We start from the raw sequence: 24,097 nt of genomic DNA on the forward strand, positions 1-24,097 counted from the left end.
AGCAGCAAATTGTAGAATAATATGTATAATATGAATCTAAATTTGTAAAGAACCATTTTAATCCCATGTGTCATATCATTTATGAATTCATACTTGTGGATACATATGTGTACAGATATATATGTACACCAGTACACATATTTGTTGTCTTAAAAATGCATGCCAAAGCTTAAGTGGCTTCCCCTGGGAGATGAACTGGGAGAAGGGTAATGCATGATGCCATTTCTCATGTCTTTACTTCAAGACAGAAGGAAGAAAACATGACTATGTGAAGTGTATAAAATGTTTGGGCGTCTATGTTTTGGAGATAACACGACGCTAATGACTTCGGGACCAAAGCATCAAGTTGCCATCACACTTATGTTAAGTGTAAAACACTGTGGTGAAAACTAGAAAAAGAATAAAGCCTGATGATATTGTCAAGAGATACTGCTGTCTTCCTGAGGAGAGAAGAGTAATAGCCAGAACACACGATTAGCAATATGGAGTCATCCATCAATATTTGAACCTCAGTTAGCAACCAGGAAGTATTAAAGTAGTTCAAATCTTCATTTAGTGTTGTAGGAACACCAGTGTGGGGTCACAAACTCCAACACTTAATGTTCATTTTTGTCCATGGCTGATCCTCTTGATCTTTCCCCACAATTGGAGCTGGTCCTTGATATACTTTCTCTCAGATTCATACCCAAATCTCCAGTCACTGTATGAAGCACTCATCCACGAGACTTTCCGTGAAGATCTCATCTGTCACCTCTTGGTGCTCCCCTTAAGAAAATCGAGATGGCCTCCTTGGACGCTATTTTTTTTTTTTTTTAAATTTCTTACTTTATTATCTACAAAAGAAGGGTCTCAGAACTCATCTGGAAAAAATTAACGTTTCTTCTTTAGAAGACACAGAACATCGTATTTTTGTGAATCAATACACACTAATCATTTTTTTTCTCTGTTTCACAGTGATCACATAGTAATTACTCAATATTAGATACATTATTAAAGTATGTGGTGGTCAATATAAATATCACAGAGTGGGGAGAGCAGCAGGTAAATCTGTGCAGCGAAACGCAGGGAAGTCTCTTTAATGCAGGTTAGATTCTCCCTGGATCTTCAGGGCATGGGGAGACGTGGAGGGGGGAGGTCAGAGGAGGCAACCCCAGTAGAGGGAGGGAGGTGAACGGTGCCCCAGGGGAGGGAAGCTGCAGACGGCACCGCAGCTGGGAGACGGCTGCCCCTTCCTTAGATAGGAACGAAGCAGAGCTGGTATGAAGGCGGCACAGAGGCAAGCCCCCTCTCAACTGGGGTGGTGTCGATGTCCTTTGGTTCAACCAGAGACTTCAGGGTAAGCTCTGTAAAATGGTTGTCAGGAATAAAAACAGCTCCATGCGGGCCAGGCCCTCACCCAGGCACATTCGTTTTCCTGGAAATCGGAAACACAGGGGAAGATGCTCCTTGAATGCCATGTTTCTGAACTACCACAGGACACTCAGTAAGTGTACTATGAATGATTAACTTGATGGGTGAGTGGAAGGCAGGATGTCTGGAAGGTCAGTTGGATAGATAGGTGGACAGAGGGTTGGAGACACTTGCTATCCATCTAGTATCATTCTACAAATACTTGCTGTAGAAATTTTAAGTACTTGCCACTGTGCCAACTACTTCATTGAGTGTCCTGCATTATAATGGCTGTCAATCTTTTTTGAGAATCACACCCACATTCCTTGTCCAGGTGGGACAAAGGGGGAAGGACTGGGAAGAGGGGGCTTACATATCTGTTTCCCTTTCTACCTCTGATACAAAGTCAACTAATGATTTTTTTCCTCATGTTCCTTCAAAGGCATATGTCTATACCTGTCACTTCCTGACTTTAATATTTTGAATGGCTCCTATGCCTGTCCTATGGGTTATGTCCAAATTATTTGACCTGGCTCTTTACATTCTGGTCCCAATCTGATGTTCTGTGATCTTTCCATCCACTGTTCATCCACACCCTCAACTCTCAGCTCTCGCCAAACCCACTCCTCATCAATCTCCAACACATTAGGCAGTTTCAAGCCATATGCCATGCTGTTTCTTTTTACTGAGATGTCTTTCTCTTGTACTTCCTTCATAACCGAGGTCAAACATCATTTCCTCTTTATAATCTTTGTGATCCCCTCAGAATTCTTGTAGACATTTTGCCGTCACTGGATTTCCTCAGCATTATATTCAGGCTTCCACTGAAACATGGATCAGTTTGCATCATAATTCTTTGTTTTTTTATTTATCTATGCCTCTAAAATGTGCATTCCTTGAAGGGAGAATTCAGTCCTTGTCATCTTGGCATCCACAGTGCCAGATACAAACACAGCATCAAAAGCCATAGAAAAACTTAAGGCAGTTCCGTGTCCAGAGACTCAGCACACACTGCAGGAGTGGAGAACCATTATCCAATAGGGGATCTGTAGGAAGAGCAAGGGGCTCTGCAATCATTGATGGTATCCTGCAATTCTCAGGGGTTTCTTGATCCCACTATTTCTTGGCAGGTAGTTCTGAAATTTTCCCTCTAAAGCAAACATCCTGTTCTGTTCCCTGTGGTCCATGACTTTTGTAATCATGCCGTGATCTCTCTTCTTTCCTTGCTCCCTGCCCCTTGTGACATAGCTGAAATGTCGTTTCTTCTATTAGAGTGCTGCTTATCTCATTTTGTCTTTCACTGTTGGGCATGTGACAGAAGAAATCAGGCAACTTCCCTTCTTGCCCCCTAGTGTAGCCTTTGCTTCCCTCTCTCACAGCAGAGGTTGTATTTGATTGTACTGATCCTTCCACTCATCTGCTTCTCTGTGTTGTGCATATTCTGAGTGCCTATTCTGGGCTTGTGGGTACCTATGTCCCCAAACTCATTTAAGGGTTGAGGGGCACCACATAGAAGATACTCAGCAAAGCTGTGGTATTTGTGTGTCCTTCTCAGGGCAGGTTTGGGTAGCTCAGTGATGTACCTGGAGGCAGAATTCAATCAACCCATTCTCTATTTTTCTCCCTTTGGAAGAAAGAACTGGGTCAGCTCCCCAAAGTGCCACCAATCTGGCCAAAGAATGCGGATGTACCCTGTGGTGGGAGCGTGCCTGGGCATTGGCGGAAGTGCTCATAACTGTGCACAAAGAGCAGTTCTGTGAGCCCCAAGATATGCAGCATCCAAGTTCCAACTGATCCCATAAGATTTCTTGTCCCCTGGAGTAGAGATGGACATAAGTTTCTGTTACCTGTTGAGAAAGGCATGAAGTAATCACTCTTCCTGAAGTTGCCACTCTTATCCAGAAAGTGGCCTGGATCAAATCTCTCTGGGTTGGGAAATTCTTTGTTATTGTGCATCATAGAAGTCAGCGATGTGATTATGTTTGTGCCCTGGAATGGAGAGATAGATAAATTGAACTATAAAGAATTCACAGTGCTGGAGGAAATACAGGAAATCACTTAGTCCAATCTTTTTGTTCTATACATGAGGAAACCCAGGTCCAAAGAAGGGCAGTGACATTTCCAGCAAGACAGACCAAGTAATAAACAGGGATGCATTTAAGGCCAGTGGCAATGATCTTGCCAAAATTGCCCTCAATACATCTGATGTACTGAGCACTTGAGTACTTGAGTGCCAAACCTTCTGAATCCTGCCTCCATGTAACCAAGCTGGGTTAAGCAGCACCTGCTCTATTTCATCACTTCAGGTTTACCCCATCTTATATGTGAATTAAGGTTTGAAATAGAAGTCTCTGCTGGGTCTTGAAAAGCCAGAAATAACTGGAAGGGCAATAATGGGTGATACCGGCGATCCCTGTCTGATTCCTGTGTTTCCAATTTAGTTAGTCATAGGAGAAGAAATAATTTTAATAATAGTTCTCAACCAAATATCAGAAAAGGAAAAGCTTCTCCTAGTTATGCCTTTGGGTGAGAAAAATGTGGATTGGAATTCCTGACCCTTGATTGGGGCAAGATTCTTTGCTTCTTGGTAATGGCTTCAATTTCCTCTTCCCCAGAGATGGCACAGTAATTGCACCCTTAGCAAATGCACAGCCCTTTCTTTAGTTTCAAAATAGGATTTTTAGTTATTTCCATTTTCATTATAATAGTAATATATGCTGGCATTAATTGGGTTAAAATAGCTTGTAGCATATGGGCTCGGAAGTCTGAATAAATACAGAAACCATGTGTTGGAAGGTAACAGAAAAGTGATGAGACAAAAAGTGGTGTCAAGATTCCAGAGAGGGAAGATCCTTGGAGAGGTAAGCTGACAGGTGCAGTCAATTTTAGGCTGTGTTCATTTCCAGTTTTGAAGGAGGCCAAGAGATTTAGATCATTCTGTCATCCTAGTGGAGGAGGAATGAATGCTTTTTGGAAGAAAACAAACATTATCTGAGCCTCTGCATTTTTCTTATATAATCTCTGGCATTTAACCCAAAATTACAGGTTATTCCAAGACAGAATTTAGTGGTAACAAACAGAAGAGAGAATGGATGATAACCAATAAAAATACACCCACTGTAGGGAATATTTCCCATGTACTTTGAGGCAAGCATTACTCCCATATGAGAAATCTGAAAAGAAAACTTTGAGACAGAAAAATTGCAGAAAAATTTCTTTTATGAATTTAAATAGAAAATACAGCAAATAAAATCCAGGGGTGTGTGTGTGTGTGTGTGTGTGTGTGTGTGTGTCTGCACATGTGCGTGTGTGTGTGTGTGTATTTATGGGGAAATAAGGGCCATAATAGAGTACTGCATCTGAGAATCCTCTATGTGATAAAATTATAAATTATAATGACAAAAGACATGCAAACTGAAGAGGGGGAATCTTCCTTAATCTGATAAAGAATATAAACAAAAATATATATAAAATATCATTTTCAATGGTGATATATTAAATCCCATTCCCTCCTGAAGATCCCAAACAAACAAAACAAGAATGGCTGTTACTCTCACTCCTATTCAACAGCTATCCTGGAAATCGAGATCAGTGCAATAATGCAAATCAAAATGAAAGTCAGGAGAACTGGAAAACAAAAAACCAAATAAATATTTATCCAGATTGCAAGATTGTGTACATAGAAATCTCAAATGAATATACAGACAACGTATTAGCAGTATTAAGTGCATTTGTCAAGGTTACTAGATATACTATTAAATTAATAAAATCAATTCTATTTTCATATACCAGAATAAAATGGAAAGTCTTTTACAATAATTATGTAATTTATAATAACATCAAAACTATTAATTCCAAAGGAAAAAGCCAAAAACAATGTGCAGGCCACTGCGCTGAGAACAAAAAATTATTGAGAAAATTGAAGAAAGCACAAACAAACTGGGATCATTTACCATATTCAAGAACTGAAAGATTCAACATGTCAAGAAGTCAATTCTTTCCAATTTGTTCTATACATTTAATGCCATTCTAACACAATCCCTAGAACAGTGTTTTTGGAAATTGACAACCTGATATTAAAGTAATCAGCTAATAGTGGCCAGAACAATATTAAATAAGAAAAAATCTGGAAGACATAGGCTGCCAGATATCAGAATCTGTTGGAAAGCTTTATAATCCCAAACTGGAAACAACACGAAATCCATGATGCTGTCATATGTATGATTATTGCACATTTCTCATCTCCCCTGAGGGCAGAGCATTGGAATCATACCGTGAACATGAGAACTTCAATGCACTGAGGTGCAGGGTAGGGGAAACAAATGTTACCTTGGGGATGACATAGTTTCTGAATTTAACGTCACTGATCACTGCATGTGGCAGGCTGGTGGGCAGGAGGTCAATGTATCTCTGGATCTCGTGCAGCACGGCATCCGTGTAGGGCATGCTGCTCCTGTTGTGCATGCAGGGGCTCTGGTGTCTGCCAACCACGCTGTCAGTCTCTTCCTGGATTTTAGCTGACAAGACACAAGTAAGAACTGATGGCAAAGGAGAAAAATGCACATTTGCCATAGCAACTCAGGGTTACATGAAGTATTAGAAAAGTGTCCCAATATTGTTAGAAACATAAATTATATGCCCACAGAACACCTAGACATAGAGAAAATTGCTAAAATATATGTATATATAACTTTCGTACAAGCTTGTCATTAAGGTAATCTGTAAATACCTATATATTAGAACACAGGATGACCAATACATAGAAATAATGAAATGTTTCAAAATATAAATAGTATATAATTGACTCAAGAAATTACTGTCCTTGCAGACAAAAAAACAGAAGTCACATATTAATTTTATATTAAAACAATACATGGTGTTTTAAAAATTACATCCTACTCCTGGATCTAGATGGAAATATGTGTTTGCTTGTGGGTGTCTGTGTGTGTGTAATTTACAATAGTACCTTCTCCATTCTCCCCACCCCAAAAGACCTCCACTTTGAACCATTCTTGTGGTTTCTTTTAAAATGTATGTTCAAATTTCAGAATAATCACATTTTCTGCCACTATTCCTTTTTTTTCTTTTTTTTTGCTTTCACTTATTTATTTTTTTATTTAAGTTTTTTTTTATTTATTGAGATTGTTCTCATACCATACAATTATCCAAATATCCAGTGTACAATCAGTTGCCCCTGGTACCATCGTATAGCTGTGCATCCATCACCAGAATTAATTTTTTTTCAATCTTTAGAACATTTTCATTACTCCAGAAAACAAATACAGACAAAAAAAAAAGGAATCTCAAATCCTCTCATACCACTAACTACCCCCCCCTCCATTGTTGACTCATGGTTTTGGTATAGTACATTTGTTACTGTTGATGAAAGAAAGTTAAAATACTACTAACTGTAGTTACTTTGCAATAGGTATATTTTCCCTAAATGTCCCTCTATTATTTTTTTGAAGTTTTGGAATAGTACTTAATTTTCAGATATTTATAGTCATCTTATTTGATATCACGAAACAGTGCCATGTTATAAATTTTACAGCTGAGGATATTGTTGCCCTATTTTCACCATATGTAGGTTTCAGAATAAATCTGAATAGAGATCAATACTTCCTCTTCTTCCTCCTTTGTATATTTACAAACATGCCTACACATAACCCTTGGTATTCAAATTATTTTTATCTGAACCAAGGAACTACATGCATTGAGATAATTTTGTTTTGTTGGTAGGAATTCTCCCTGTAAACTATAGAAGCTTAGGGATCAGAGAGTAAATAGATTTTTTTTTTTTTTTTGCCAAACACTCTATCTGAACTCAGAAGCTAAAATCGTTCAGTATTTTCCATTAGCTATGCGATAAACAGCAAATCTTGGGTCCACAATTAATGTTCTTTTGTTTTGGTGTATGAAATAGAAGTTAATAATTGTTACGTAAATTTAGTGGTTCAATGACTACAATAACAGATGTCTCTCCATATATAAACAGACATTTTCACCAACACTCCTCCCTATATACCTTTGCTCTATATATCCCATGCCTATCTCCAGACAATGGCATCTAATCTACGCCAACCAATAAAACATAATTGAGAAGACACATTTTTCAATGCTCTCAAAAAGTATAAGAATATTCCTTTGGATTTTCAATAGAAGTCTATATTTTCAGACTTAAATTTAATAGTTTTTAATTATTCTTAGTCTCATTCCTGTTTTATCAATTAGGAAACTAAGAGTCATCTTACAAGTTAAGTGAGATGATCATGTTTACAATCAGTAAGTCAGAAAAGTGAGGCAAGTATCTTCATCTTCTGACTTCTAGTGTTTCAGAAAGAATGCCATACCATAAACCTGAGTTATCCATTTGAAATAGAGTGAAAGAAATGGTAGCATGGAATAGGATGTGATATCAAGTATGTTTTCTCCTTCATAATGTCACCATTCTGCAATGTCTGTTTATTCCTCTCTGAAATACAGAATTAAAAATTATTTAATATAGGGTTGTGTCTTATGATGACTATGATGATAATAAAGCCAAACTTATATTCAGTGGTCACTATATGGCTTACAAAATGCATCTTCATCTAATATTATGGAACCTTTCTCCATCTCTCTCTCTCTCCTTTCTTTGTTTCTCTGTTGGGAGGGCTCCCTTTAGTATGTGAAGTAGGGCAGGTCTTTTATTAGCAAAATCTCTCAGCATTTGTTTGTCTGTGAAAAATTTAAGCTCCCCTCAAATTTGAAGGAGAGCTTTGCTGGATAAAGAATTCTTGGTTGGCAATTTTTCTCTCTCAGAATTTTAAATATGTCATGCCACTGACTTCTCACCTCCATGGTGGCTGCTGAGTAGTCACTACTTAGTCTTATGTTTTTTCCTTTGTATGTGGTGAATTGCTTTTCTCTTGCTGCTTATAGAACTTGCTCCTTGTCTTCAGTATTTGACAGTCTGATCAGAATATGACTCAGAGTGGGTTTATTTGGATTTATTCTATTTGGAGTTCACTGGGCATTTATGCTTTGTGTATTTATGTTGTGTAGGTTTGGGAAATTTTCCCCAACAATTTCTTTGAATACTCTTTCTAGATCTTTACCCTTCTTTTCCCCTTCTGGGACACCAATGAGTCTTATATTTGGACATTTTATTTTATCTATCATATCCCTGAGGGCTATTTCAATTTTTTCAATTGTTTACCCCATTCTTTATTTTGTTCTTTGCTTTTCTGTTTTGTCACACTCCAGGTCGCTGATTCATTGTTCAGTTTTCTCTAGTCTTTACTATGAGTATCCAGAATCTTTTTAAGATGGTTGACAGTTTCTTTTATTTCCATAAGATCATCTATTTTTTTATTTACTATTGCAATTTCTTCTTTATGCTCTTCTAGGCTCTTCTTCATGTCTTTTATATCCTGTGCCATGCTCTCCTTCATGTTCTTTATATCCTGTGCCATGGTCTCATTGTTTGTCTTTAGTTCTTTTATTAGCTGCTCCAATTACTGTGTCTCCTCTGATCTTTTGATTTGGGTGTTTGGGTTTGGGTTATCCATATCATCTGTTTTTTTCATATGCTTTAAAATGTTCTGTTGTTTTTGGCCTCTTGGCACGTGCTTAACTTGATAGGGTTCTTTTAGGATATGTAGGCTAATTCAAAGACTTCTCTCTAATTTGTCTGATCTGTAGCTTGGCACACACTGTCTCTAACTAACCAGCAGGTGGCATCTGCAAGTCACCTATTCCCCTCAAGCCAGTTCTCACCAACTTTGTCTTTGTGGTGTGTGGGGGTCTGATTCTTGTGGGGTCTAATTGGTACACCAGTTTTGTGTGTGTAGTTGGTGCTGTCCTCACTGAATGCGGGGTGTGTGTCTGAGTGGTTAGGGAGCGAGGGCAGCTTTAACAATCAAACCTCCCAAGTGTTCCTGGAGATTTAAGGCTGTTCCAAGAGTCTAAACCTTCCGTTCAGTCTCACCACAGATTGTCTCTGCTGCTGACCCACAAGTCCTTTGTATTGGTGTATGTTCCTTGAGATTTCTGAGTGGGTCCCTCTTTGAAGCCATGTCCTTCTAGGGCCTCTGCTGAGAGAAGGCTGTGCTACATCACAAGTGCATGCTGTCCCTCAAGGGAAGTTCTGCGCTGCTGGGCTGTGTAGGGGCGTTCCTAGCTTGCTGAAAGGATGGCTGAATGGGGTGTGTTAATTTCCCCTTTTTCACACCTCTCTGCCTTCCTAGCTCTGGGACAATTAGCTGTAGGTGTGCAAAAGGCTATTGTCTACACCAGGTATTGTGCCATGTGCTCACATTGCTGCAAACACTTCCCATCACATGGGGTTTTTTGGCTGAGCTCTGGGCTGTGGCACCAGCACCGGGCAGAAGCATTCTCAGCCCGCCTGGAAGATGGGTGTAAGGGGCATGGTTTTTTCCCCTTATGGCTAAACTCTGCCTTCCTCACTCCGAGACAATTAGCAGTGGGTGCACAAAGGCCTATTGTCCATGCCAGATATTGAGGTGTACTTACAGGTTGGGGAGATGCCATTCCTGCCACACTTCCCTGTGTGGTTCTTGCTGCCATATCCACAGCTGCTTTTGGGTTTTTAAAAAAGAACTAGTCCACCTCCAAATGCCAACCCACAGTTTCCCCACACTGCAGTGTGGCTGTCGGATATTCATCAGGCTTACTCACTCATTTCAGAATGCAGTCTCCTGGTTTATCCAAGTGCATGGTCCCTGTGCATTTAGCAGAGCTTGTCCAGCTGGTGCATTGCTGGAACTGGTGTTCTGGGTGACTTGATGGCTTTTATCTAGTATTTGTCACAGAGGTGTTTTTTTGCCCTGTCTCTCCTAACTGCCATCTTCTGGAATCTCTACCACTCTTTCTTAATTAATCATTTTAAGATAATAGCTAATGACTTTTTGTTCTAGGAGATAAGTGATTTACATCTCTACCACCCCCATGCAAACACAGACACAAATCCACAAATATATACACACTTGCGCACGTGCACACGTACACACACCCCCATTTTCCCCATTAGATTTAAATCACAATTTTTGGTTATATCAATATTCATTATTTACATATTTAGGACTACATAAATGACCTCTGGTAAGATAATTATAATTGTGTATCATTTTGTGTACATATTTGCCCTTAAAAATATATCTTTATTTTAATTCTAAGCTTTCTAGATGATGATTTAGAATGATTTCTAGCTGATCCTGTAGCTGTTTCAAATTCCTGGAAATAATTTCCCAAGTGCTCAGGTCTCAGATAATCGATCACATCTCTTTTGTCAACTTCCCTCACAGCTGCTTTGCCACACAGACCATTCTATCTGGTTCTTTTCCAGGCCTGATGCCCAGCAGCCTCCCTGAAACTTCCATTCTCCTACTCAGGTTCTCCTAAATCCTGGAGCCCATGACTTCATCTGATTTGTTTTCAGACCTTTGAATGGAGCAAATCCTCCAGTACGTTTATGAGAAAATGAAAAGAAAGTGTACAATTTTCACAATCTTACAGGTTTGAAACTCTCCCTTTCCTATAAATACACAAGATGACAATTGCTCGTGAGTATCCTGATGCTAATCCTTTATATATGATACAGATATCATATTGGGAGATTAGGAAATGAGAGAAGGGCATGTGTGCCATGTGGGAAGACAGCCAACTCTTCATCTTCTATAATAGGAAGCCCATAGATAAGAACTGATTTTCTTCTCTGAAAATGCTTTCCCTCTTTTTATTTAAAATTCAATTTTTTTGAGGTTTTTCACAGACCATACAGTCATCCAAAGGGTGCAATCAGTTATTCATGGTATCATTATATAGCTGTGTGTTCATCACTACAACTATTTTTTTTCAATTTTTTTCAATTTTAGAATATTTTCATTACTCCAGAAAAGAAATAAAAATAAAAAAGAAAACTCAAATCTCCCCATTCTCCTGATACTCCCCACCTCTGTAATTGACTCATAGTATTGGTATAGTACATTTCTTACTATTGATGAAGGAATGTTAAAATACTACTAACTGTAGTACATAGTTTGCAATAGGTATATTTTCCCCCTATATACCTGTGATGGCTAGGTTCATGTGTCAACTTGGCTAGGTGATAGTACCCAGCTCTCTGGTCAAGCAAACACTGGCCTATCAATTGCTGTGAGGACCTTTGAGGCTGGTTAATAAACCAACAGGCTGGTTTATTAAATCATCAGTCAATTGACTGCAGCTGTGACTGATGACTCACCAAAGGGTGTGCCTCCTGCAATGAGAGAATGCAATTGGCTGGATTTAATCCAATTAATCAGTTAACGACATATAAATAAGACAGATAGAGGACCTTCACTTCTTCTTTGGCTGCCCTTTGAAGCATTTCCTGAGGAGTTCGTCGAAGTTGCCAGTTCATTTCCTGAGGAGTTCATAGGACATCTTCCTTGGAGCTGACAGTTTGCTGACTGCTCTACAGAATTTGAACTCATGCATACCCACAGTAGCGTGAGTCACTTTTACAATTTGATAGTCAGAGACACCTCTCATTGATTCTGTTTCCCTAGAGAACCCTAATAAAATACCCATCCATTATTAACTTCTAGTTACAGTGTCATATATTTGTTCTAGTTCATGAAAGAGATTTCTATTATTTGTACAGTTAATCATGGACATTGTCCACCACAAGATTCACTCTTTTATACATTCCCATCTTTTAACCTCCAACTTTCCTTCTGGTGACATATGTGATTCTCAGCTTCCCCTTTCTACTACATTCACACACTATTCAGCACTGTTAGTTATTCTCACAATAATGTGCTACCATAACCTCTGTCCATTTCCAAACACTAAAGTTCAGCCTAGTTAAACATTCTGCTCATAATAAGCAATAACCCCCCATTCTTTAGCCTTGTTCTATATCCTGGTAACCTATATTTCATGTCTATGAGTTTATATATTATAATTAGTTCATATCAGTGAGACCATACAATATTTGCCCTTTTCTGTCTAACATATTTCATTCAATATAATGCCTTCAGGGTTTCTTCATCAACCCGTTTTTTCTAAGATGATTTTGTTCACACACCATACATTCCATCCTAAGTTTACAGTCATTATTTCCCTACATAATCATGTGTTTATGCATTCACCACCATCACCACTCTCTATATAAGGACATTTCCATTTTTTCCACAAAGAAAGAGGAAGAGTCAAAGAAGGTGGAGAGACAAAAGAAAAGGAAGAAGTAAGAAAAAAAAAGATGACAGCTTAAAAAGCAACAAAAGGAAGTACAGAATTAAAGTATAATAAGAGTCAGACAACTTAACCAATGCCAAGAGTCCCACACCCCTCCCTTATATCCCCCTTTAACAGGCATCCAACTTTCGTACATCACCCCTGCTGCATCAAAGAAAGCATAATACAATGTTTTTGCCAACTATAGTCTCTAGTTGGCATTGTTTGTATTTTTTCCCTAATACCACCCCATTTTTAATACTTGCAAGGTTGACATTCATTGGTTCTCCATCATGCAAAAACATATTTGTACATTTTATCACAATTGTTGAGCACTCTATGTTTCACTAAGTTATATAGTCCCAGTCTTTATTTTCCCTCTCTCCTTCTGGTGTCCCACATGTCCCTAACCCTTGTCTTTCAACCATATTCACAGTCAACTTTGTTCAGTGTACTTACATTGTTGTGCTACCATCACCCGTAATTGTCTTCTAAACCTCTTACTCCTGTCTTTTCCTATTTGTCTGTAGTGTTCCCTTTAGTATTACCTGCAGAGCAGGTATTTTGTTCACAAACTCTCTCATTGTCTATTTGTCAGAGAACATTTTAAACTCTCCCTGATATTTAAAGGACAGTTTTGCCAGATATAGGATCTTTGGTTTGCAGTTTTTCTCTTTCAGTGTCCTAAATATATCACACCACTTCCTTCTTGCCTCCATGGTTTCTACTGAGAAATCCACACATAGTCTTCTCAGGCTTCCCTTGTATGTGATGGATTGCTTTCTTCTTGCTGCTTTAAGGATTCTCTCTTTGTCTATGACGTTTGATAATCTGATTATTAAGTGTCTTGGCATAGGCCTATTCAGATCTATTGTGTTGGGTTATGCTGCGCTTCTTGGATCCATAATTTTACGTCTTTCATAAGAGATGGGAAATTTTCATTGACTATTTCCTGTATTATTGCTTCTGACCCTTTTCCCTTCTCTTCTCATTCTGGGACATCCATGACATGTACATTCATGCACTTCACATTGTCATTCAAATCCATGAGACATTGTTCATTGTTCATTGTTTTCCCTATCTGTTCTTTTGTGTGTAGGATTTCAGTGTCTTGTTCTCAAGTTCCTGAGTGTTTTCTTCTGCCTCTTGATATCTGCTGTTGTACGTCTCCATTCTGTTTTTCATCCCTTGTGTTGTGCCTTTCTTTCCCATAGATACTGCCAATCGTTTTTTCAAACTTTCTATTTCTTCCTTGTATTCACTCACTGTTTTCTTTATAACCTTCATCTCTTTTTCCATATCTTCCCTAAACTTGTTGACTTAGTTTTTTTATTGATTTAGCATATTTGTTTGAAAATCTTTAATTGATTGTTTCATTAAATTGAAATAATATCGCAACTGTATCTCAATTGAGGTGTAAGTTTGTTCCTTTGACTGGGCCATATCTTCATTTTTGCTAATGGAATTTGTAATTTTCTTTGTCTAGGCATCTGGTTTCCTTGGTTACCCCAATAAGATTTTCCCAGACCAGAATGGGCTCAGGTCTCAGAAGCGGGATATATTCAGTATCAGGTTTCCCTGAGGGTGTGTCTTAGAAGATTCACAGACTTTCATGTGAGGATTCTAGCTGTGGTGTTTTTCCTAACCTGCCCAGCAGGAGGTGCCTGTAAGCCTGTTGCTCCTCACTGGTGTAACTCTTTAATTCATGTGTTCCCTTTAATTCTCAGCTTGAGTTCTTTCTGCTTTGACTGTTTTACCCCAGGCCCCATGGTCTGAGTTCTGAAGGGAGGGTAAGCACTAGAGCTGGGCCCCACCTCCTTCCTCTTAGGGAAGATACACCCCCTAGGGAGTTAAGTTCTGCACTTGAATTAATCCTTTGTCTTGCTGACTCTGTTAACTCCACCCGTGTGGGTCAGATTGCTGTGAACTGAAAAAGACTGAGGTTCTGTCCACTGAGTCACACAGGTTGAGAGAAAGAAAAAAAGGAAAGAAACCCCCTTTTCAGAGCCAGTCCAAGGCTCCACAGTTTTTCCTATCAGCCAGAGATAGCTCATGGGCTTCTGGGTTCTCTTTCCCGGGACACTGGAGTTTCCTGACTTTCTAAGATCAGCTGTCTCTAAAGACTCTGTATTTTTTTTTAATTAAAAATATTTTTTTTCAGTCAGCCCCACCTCCTCTCCACTGGATGTGACATCAGGTTACGTCACTGCTTATTAGGGGTTTGTTTGTCTTTGTAGCTTGTATTCTGCAGTCTACATCTGTTAATGAAAACCCAGTTGGAGCGAGGCTGAGCTATATTCGCTTGCTCCGGTAATACTGCTTACTCCCACAATGAGGTCTTCAAGCTCAGCCTGCCATGGGGGAAGTGGGCTCCACATTCATTTCAGCAGTTTCTACTTACAGTTTTATGCTGTGATCTCAGTCATTCCACCCATTCCAGGCTGGTGTACTATGGGTGGACAGTCATGGTTGTATCCCAGCTGTTGTTCCAGATTATTTACTAGTTGTTCCTATTGTTTATTAGTTGTTCCATGGCAATAACTAAATTCCACACCTTTCTATGCTGCATCTTGCCCCTCCCCTCTTCTTTGAAATTTTTAATGATTTTCTCTTAAACCTGATGTTCTGAAATTCCACGACCCTGTGTCTTGGGGGGACACTTGTATTTCATTCTCTTTCTGGATGCTTGGCAAGAATTTTTTTTGTGGATGTCAGAGAATGGAAGTCTTTCCTTTGGAGCTGTTCATGCTCTGCAATCAATTTCTGGCTGCTGGATTCCAGAACTCAGGATGGGGAAAGCCGCTAAGGATCTCAGGATTCAAGAGGTGGACTCTTTCCTAACCCTTCCTTTTAGCTGTACCCCTCATTCCATCACTGTCTCTGCTCATGTGCCTGAGTGCAGGGCTTCTTAGTATACTTTCTCTAGAATAAGCCTCTTTGTTTATATGTGTGTGTGGGTGGGGGGGAGGAATTACATGCTGAAAGGAGTTTTGGAGCAATCTTGGGTGGGGTGGCCCTCTTATTTTTGGCCTCCTTTTCTCTTACTACATTCTTTAACATTTTGTACTTCTAAATACCAGATTGATGGGGATTGCAAGGGCCCAAATTGACTTTTCCTTGTCAATAAATCTTCCTCATCCGATGTTTAGGTTGCATTTCATACCCTCTACTGAGTTAGTTATCACATCTCCATCTGTTCTCCGTGCTACAGAAATTTATTGAAGACTTAGGTATTTCCTGTTCTCCTCTTCTCCAACTTTCAAAGCACTAATTCTCATTTATAATTAATTTATAGTTATTTCAGTAGGATCCTGATACATAAAAAGATAATTTTTGTTGCTTATCTGCTATGCATAATTGGAATCTTTTTGAAGGTTAATTTCTAATATTAAACTATTTATAAAAGATAAAAAGTATTGATAAAGAGCTTGTTATTATTGCAAGTAGTGTGCTTTTTGGACACAGACTTCCAGAATAACAAAATACCCTGAGGCACATCTTCTTCCTAAATGGAAGGACCTTCCTTATGAGCCTTATTTTTAGAGTACTTGCCAGACTGTGTACATTTTCCCAGGCTGCTTCCCTAAATTTCTAGAATTTCCAGAAATTGACATTCCAGAATTTTCAGAAATTGAAGCTTAGGTCTTCAATAAGGAAGAATTCCATTTTCCCTGACCCAGCAATAGAACACTGTATTTTCAGAATGAGGAGAGATTCCTACAAGCACATTCCTACCATTCAAGTGGCATTTTCACTAATAACAACATTATGCATCCTAGGCCAATGCAAGTATGTCTGCAGGAAATCATCTCCATTGAACTGTGGACAGTGCATAAGAGCTTCAGAGCTTCTCATCCTGCCCCCACAGTTCCTCGCACATTTTATGAGAAGGTGTCTCATTTTTATTCCTTCATCATATTTGGACAAATCACAGCTGGTGATTGTGCTAATGGATCTTCTCTAACACAGTCAACACTGAGCACTACAGTGCTTTGCCAACTTCTATGCCAAAATTCCCCCTGCCCACCATCTGCAGTCCTACCTGCAACCTCTGGGTACTTCAGCAGGAGCAGGATTCCATATCTCAGGGTGGGGCATGTAGTCTTTGTCCCAGCGGCAAACAGATCAATTACAGTGATTGTCAAGTTTTCCATGGTAAATTCAGACTATGTATTGTGTTTTTCCTAGGGATGATTTGATGGAATCATTAGATGAATTTGTTTGCCTGCATATTTAATTACAATGAATCCAAAATCACACAGATTATTTTTAAATTAAGGAAAGAGAAAAATGGAGACTGCAGTGTTTGAAAAAATATTTCAAGGTGTATTGGAGAATGTATGTTAGTTGGTCCAATCTTTATCTCCTACTCCTTTCAACCAAGCATGCATAAAAATTCCATTTCCCAGCCTAATTTAGAGTTGTGTTGGCCATACAATGTAGTTCATGCCAATGAGACATAAGCAGAACCCTGCTGGTGCCACTTTTCTCTCTACTTCTTAGTCCAAAGACAGATGGGAACATGGACGAGGGGCAGATACAATCTTGGGAAGTGAGGATATGAGCATGAAGAAGGCCTAAATAGGAAATGCGGTAAAGAAAAATGGAAGGTACCTGATTTCACGATGCTTCAAGGCTTCTGTGTTGGCCTTGGATGGACCCAAGTGACTCTTGGTAGGGGATAAATATAAACCCACTATTTCTTAAGCTATTCTTAATTGGGTTTTCTCTTATTTGTAGACTAACAATTCACAGAAAAGCAGAAATTAGGGTCATAACATGTAAGATGTTTTTAAACCTGAGTGCATGTTTGGCAATTTTCTTCAGCTAAGGAATTTATGGGGACTCAGTATTGGCTGCAGACTCATTATGAAACTAAAGTTGTGCAAAAGATATTACGGTGGAGCAACCTAGAATGGACTATGGGCAGAGACTGAATTCACAAATCCAAGGGGGAGCCAGTGCTTCTGAATTCCACATGTGAGGCACTAGGCAACTTGCTCTAGGAAACACGGGCATGAATGGGTGGGAATAACCAAACTGAAGAGACACAGCAAACATGAATGCAGAGAGTTTGGGCATTGGCTGCCATGTCAATGAAGGAGAGAATGGGGTTAATGCAGATGCTAAGTCCAAGGGACTCACTGACTAAAGTTCCCTAAATTGTAGTCGGTGGAGTGGAACGCACTTGGCAAAGACATCTCTGGTTAAGGCTTTCCTTCTCATTTTCCCTGAAACTGTGTGCCATGATCTTTTCCATCTTCATTTTAATGCTTGCTATTTTGTATTTTCTAACCCTGTAATTATTTCCATTTCATCTCAATTGAGTGTTCTGCTTCTCCTCAGGTAGCTTATTAGTGCCTCAATAACAGAACCCATGTATTCTACTCAGTTAACAATTCAATTGTAAAATCTTCCATGCACACAATAGGGACATAAGCACTATTTGTCTGTTCTTTTAAACATCCCTGGTATGTACAGAATCAGTCAAGGGACCACAACATACACAAGCAAACAACTGAATTATCTTTGTCACTTTACCTGTTCCATTTTGTTCAGGAAACAATCAATATAGTCTCGAGGATTTTTAATGTCCAGGGATTCATTTTAATGTTCTTTAATTTTTTCCAAAGTAAATTTTTTTAAAAAATTCTATGTGTTTAAGTATTTTGTTGTGACTCCTGGGGGGATAATCTATGAGAACAGGGAAAGCATGGCAGAACTAAACAGAAAAAAATCAGTTATTGAAAAAATTATTTAATGAATATTTATATCATAATGCCCAACTCTTGTTAGAAACTGGTGCTGTAACAATGAATAAAAAAGCATCTCCATCTTGAATTCTGTGTGTGGATAGATTTGAGGGAGAATATTCTGACCAGAGGATCAAAGATGATAATCATTTCCTATATACATACATCACTTTTATAAAATAAAAGCATCTTTATAGCAATTTTCTCATTTTTACAACAATTCCTTCCTACAAGTTTGGAGAAAAGGATGGCGTGGATTACTATGCTTCACATTTTATAGATGAGGACAGAGGGTAAGGGAATTTGGATGGCCTGATGTAGAGCACAAAGCTAGTACCTGCTGTTTGTTTTTATTGAACAGCCTCAGAAATAGATTTTGTACTGTAAAATATGGAGGGACTTGAAGGTACCATAAAAGCCAGCTTTGCATTTTATAGATTTGGTGGCTGTGCACCAGAGCAGGTAAGTGACTACTCTAAGATCACACAACTATCATTTAGGCAGAGTCCAGGATAGACCAGCTCAGCCCAGCTCAGACAACATAAAACCCAATCATATTGTCATCTAACCCAGTGACCTTTTCTAGTAGGGTCCCAGCTGAGTCAGCAAACACCCCTACACCTTAGTCTGTGTTTCCTGGCAGCACCGTGGTCCCAAAGATTCTCCCTCCTTGATATCCTGAATTAGGATATTTGTGCCAATAATGTGATGAAGAGGTCTGCAAGTCTTATTGAGAGGACAAGCTTTGTGGGCGATAGAAGCCTATCAGCAAAGTTCTAGGGTATCCAATGAGCACTATGGGCATGCTTTTGGGAAGTCACCAAGTACTTTATGGAAAATGGACTTTGGAAAATCCACTGAACAGGGAGCCAATGATCTGGAATTTCAGCTCCATATTCTGGGCATGCGGTTTCTTGTATTGTATAAAGAGCTTGCCTATCTTTCCCCGATGTTTACTCTGTGATGCCAAGCTCTGGCCAGGACTGTGGTGTTCAAATACTCATTTCATAGTTTGCTCCAAATAGAATTTAGAACTTGTCAGAGAAAAGGGAATAAATGGTTTCTCAGGAAAAGGGATCTTGGTCTCACCTGGATCCATGGGGTGCTCAGAATCTTGATGTTTTCATTGAGTGTTGCCATCAAGGTAAGAAAAGCCTGATCTCTGTATTCAAAATGTGTGTGGAAAACAACAGAGCAGATCACATTGCAGGGAGCACAGGCCAGGATAAAAGTGGGATCACAGGGAGCCCCTAAAAGAATTGGAAACATTTTAAAAACACCGTTAAATTGTACATATAAAACTCTTTGTCTTCGAGATACAAGAAAAGATAATTTTAGAATCACAAAAATTGAAAGGTAATTTTTGAAGCAGTAAAGCCATATCTATCTAGAAGTTCTCTTATCAGTCAAAAATTCAGCATGCATAGAATCAATGCCTCACTTTACCCCTCAACCTGAGCTGACCATTCCCTTTTAACTGGTTTTGTCATGGTTTTCCAAATATCCCATTACCTCCACTGCATTTATGTTACCTTTCTAACCCAACATGCCTTATATTTTGGAGGAAGAAAGAAAAAAATGTAAAGAGGCCACTGTCAGACCCAGAAAAAGTCTAACATATAGAAGGAATGTCTGATCCAGACTCCCCGCAGATTATCTGATAGATACCAGGTGAGCCATAAACTAAGGGCTAAAGAAAGTTTTAGAAATCCCAGTCATAGTGGCACCTTGACCCCAAAAGGTGGATAAGACAAAATCAGATAGGTCCATAAGATGAAAAAGTTTAAGCAAGCCAAGGGGCCTGCTTCCTCCATAAAGATAATATGGCTGCACATCAAAGAAGAGTAGTGTGTTAGAACCCTAGTAACCAATCAGCTCAGAAGTTGATAACCCTCACCCACTCAAAGCACAGGACACCCTTCCCTCCTGTGCCAGTTTGAATGTCTTATGTTCCGCCAAATGCCATTATCTTTGATGTAATCTTGTGTGGGCAGACCTATCAGTGTTAATTAGATTGTAATTCTTTGAGTGTTTCTATGGAGATGTGCTCCACCCAACTGTGGGTGATGACTCTGATTGGATAATTTCCATGGAGGTGTTACCCCACCCATTCAAGGTGGGTCTAAATTAAATCACTGGAGCCATATAAATGACCTAACAAACAGAAGGAACTCAGTGCAGCTGTGAGTAACATTTTGAAGAGGAGCTACAGCCAAGAGGGACACTTTGAAGAAAGCACAGGAGCTGCAGATCAGAGACAGTTTGAAGATGGTCCTTGAAAGCAGACTCTTGCTCCGGAGAAGCTAAGAGAGGACAAATAACCCAAATGCAACTAAAAATGACATTTTTGAGGAACTGTAGCCAAGAGAGGAACAACCTGGGGAGAAAGCCATTTTGAAACCAGAACTTTGGAGCAGACACCAGCCACGTGCTTTCCCAGCTAACAGAGGTATTCCAGACACCACTGGCCATCCTCCAGTGAAGGTACCTGATTGCTGATGTGTTATCTTGGACACCTTATGGCCTTAAGAGTGCAAATGTGTAACCACATAAACCCGTTTTATAAAAGCCAATCCATCTCTGGTGTTTAGCATTCCAGCAGCATTATCAAACTAGAACACCTCCCCACATGGTTTTTTTTTCTCTTTAAAAAATGCCACTCTCCAAAAGAGAGCTGGAGTCATTTTCTTTCTTTTTGCTGACTCCCACCAGCTTTCATTCTCTAATCAACCTTAAACTTTCTACTTAAAACTTTTACTCACTGCGTTGTGTGGATTCTTGAACAACTGCGACCTAACAGCACTTTTCACTTTTGATAAGAATTCAAATTATCAATGCAGAATCAACTCTGTCTACAAATCCTATAGACAAGTAAGCATTGATATAGGAAGAATGAGAATAGTTAGGAACCTCACATTTTTGAAAACCTAATAAGTAGTTTTCCTATGTCAAACCACAGAGGGGATATCTGAAAAGAGAAAGATCATGGGTAAATTCAATATTTGATGTAATAAATGTGAAAAAGAAGAAGCAATCCATATGTATAAGAAAAAAATTACAAAAATGAATAAAAATGAAAGAAAAGAAAAAATGAAAATTGAAAAAATGAAAAATGGAAAATGAAAAATGAAAGAAAAACTCTGGGTGAATTGGAAACTGTTCAGTATCACAAAGCTCAGTAGTGTCAGAACAGGGATTTGAACCTAGCTATTCTGATGCTCATCATGGTGCTATGTTTCGTACACCACAGCTTCCTTGAGAAGAATTTTAGTGAGACAAACAAAACCCCCAAACCTTAGTCCGAATGTACATGCCATTGAGTGTCACAGGATAATATCTTTATTGAGGAATCTGAAAATGAAGATGCTGACTCCTTCTGTCTGTGTGAGGATCAGAGAGCTGAGGAGTCTTGCTGTTCTCATACACCACCTGATGCTTTTGGTTCTGATAGTGAAGAACCAGTTATTCCTTCTGATATAGAAGCATATTTATCAGAACTTTACCCCAAAATACTGAGGTACAATTTCCAAATGATAGAAAATGGAAAGGCCTTACTCTAATAACTGGGACAGATGATTCATATCCTTCAAGATCTGTTTTAGAAGATTGTACTGAGGGAGAAGCTAAACAGGCCCACGTGAAAAAGGAGGACATGAGGGACATGATGTAATGGCTAAACTAATTATAGGATGAAATAAGAAAACTATACTAAGTTAGAGATATGTAATAGTAAACTCTCTTCTAAATTTTAGTTTTTATATAAGCAAAATGTATGTTATATTGCTCTTACAGAAGTGATAGTTTAATTAGAAATGTTTTCAGTAAAGTTTTGCAGGCATTCCAGATGAAGGTTAAATCTCTGACGATGCTGTGAAAACCCTCCTTTTTTCTTGACTCACTCATGGTTCATCACCTGTATTTCATCACCTGTGGTTCAAGTATAAAAATAGAATATGACCTAATTGGATGGACCCTAAATCAAAAGCTCTGTAAATACTCTGTAACTTGGACTAGAGAGATTTTCTGGTCTCATGTCCAACTACATCTGGAAGGGACAGAAGTCCTCAGGCTTGGTAATGTATAAATTCATTTCTGCATTTTCAACTTGTTCCTTTTACCTTAAGTGCTCTGTTAGTATATACGTGTTAAAGTTGAATTCTTGTCTTGAGTGCTCATTTCTTTTAAACTATTGTCTGTCCCTATTCTCTTATTTGAGTGGGAGGCTGCTTGATGAAGCTCAAACCGGCTGAATCAGACCTTATGAGACTCAGGCCTTTGCTAATGGAGATCATAGGTTTGAGGTGTAAAGCAACGGACCTGTGACATGACTTCTTAATTTCCAGGGGTCACATGAAATAGAATCCCTTCATTTGACTCCAGGAATAACAGGGCCATAGATGCTCATGAGAAAAAAAAGGGACTGGGTTTCTCCCTCTCTCCATCACTGTGGAGGTGAACCTACCCAGCGGGACTGAGGGGAAAGCCTGTCTCAGAGGAACTGGGTGAGGAGGGCTGGAGAGACCTTGGCTTCATCATCTCCCAGTCACCTCCAGAAACAGCTCCTTCTGTTGCTTTTTCAGTCTGTCCTTGTCAGAAATAATGGAATGAATGTATGGAGAGCAAAACAAGAGAGATTACTGAAGGAACAACAGATGAGAAGGGAGGTAAGGACTTCAGTAACAATGTGCAGACGCCGCAAACCTGAAAGGAGGAGAAGCATTTCATGGTCATGAGGATTGAAACATACTTGGAGTTATGCTTTGTCACTCATGGCAAAACTTGTTGCGAAAACTCCAGAACTTGTTTTTGTTTTATTTGATTCAATGGGCTATAGTCCACGTCTGAATGTGTTCTGATTAGTGCAGTTATTTTATGATGTATTGCTAAGGGATCATTACTTGGCCTTTTCTAAAAGGTGTAATACCTCATGTTTACAGGGAAACAGACAATTTACAGGGAACTTTCACACCTATTACATTTCTTTGTTTCTCTCAATTACCTTTGCCTAAGGTACAAGTATTTCCATTTTAGAGAGAAGAAATCTGGGTCTTGGAGATTCCCTGCCTTGGCTGAGCCCACAGGGGCTGCACTGGGCAGAGCTGAGGTTGGAACCCACATCCCTGACTCTTGCTTGCTTTCCTCCAAGCAAACATTCAATTCAACAGAGGCCTGAGATTTACTGAGTGTGTACTATGCTTCAGTATATTGTGACTCATCCATATCAGTGATTTTCACAATAAACATTGAGTTAATAATTGGAGAGCCAGTTGATTAAAGTAAGAAGCCAGAAAAGTTCAGTTTTATAACCTGTTTAGAACTTGAGTAAGCCTAGGCGTTGCTGAACTCTGCATCTAGGACAAAGAGAAATAGTTATTCAGCTGCTTGGCTCACATAGCTCTGGACTCTAAATAACTTTACTTCCTTATCAGGGGGCAAAACACACTCCAGGGCTCTCTTTAGAGCCATCATTTTATTCCCTGAGAGATGGGTGTCTATGTTCTGTTCCTCCTTCTGCTGCTGAGCTCCTGCCTGGAACTTTCTCTTTCTATAAAAGGAAAGAATCCAGATAATTTAAACACAGAAAGGATCTCAGTGACCCACTAATCTAAGCCATCCTTTCTTTTAGGAAAGGGGGTTCAGTGACTCAGTGAGGAGGTGCGTCACCCGTGCATCAGCAGAGGAGCTTGTCTTAGAACCCAGGTTCCCCATCTCCCAGGTCAGGGGCTTCTCACACG

The 24,097-nt window shown here is 39.2% G+C and overlaps 1 pseudogene; it reads right to left on the reverse strand.

Moving 5' to 3' along the window:
• Nucleotides 1-1,055: 1,055 nt before the first annotated feature.
• LOC119509875 lies at nt 1,056-22,265 on the reverse strand (annotated as a pseudogene).
• Between the last annotated feature and the right edge of the window lie 1,832 nt (nt 22,266-24,097).

This window comes from Choloepus didactylus, chromosome 15 (genome assembly GCF_015220235.1).
Source record: "Choloepus didactylus isolate mChoDid1 chromosome 15, mChoDid1.pri, whole genome shotgun sequence".
NCBI classification, from domain to species: domain Eukaryota; kingdom Metazoa; phylum Chordata; class Mammalia; order Pilosa; family Megalonychidae; genus Choloepus; species Choloepus didactylus.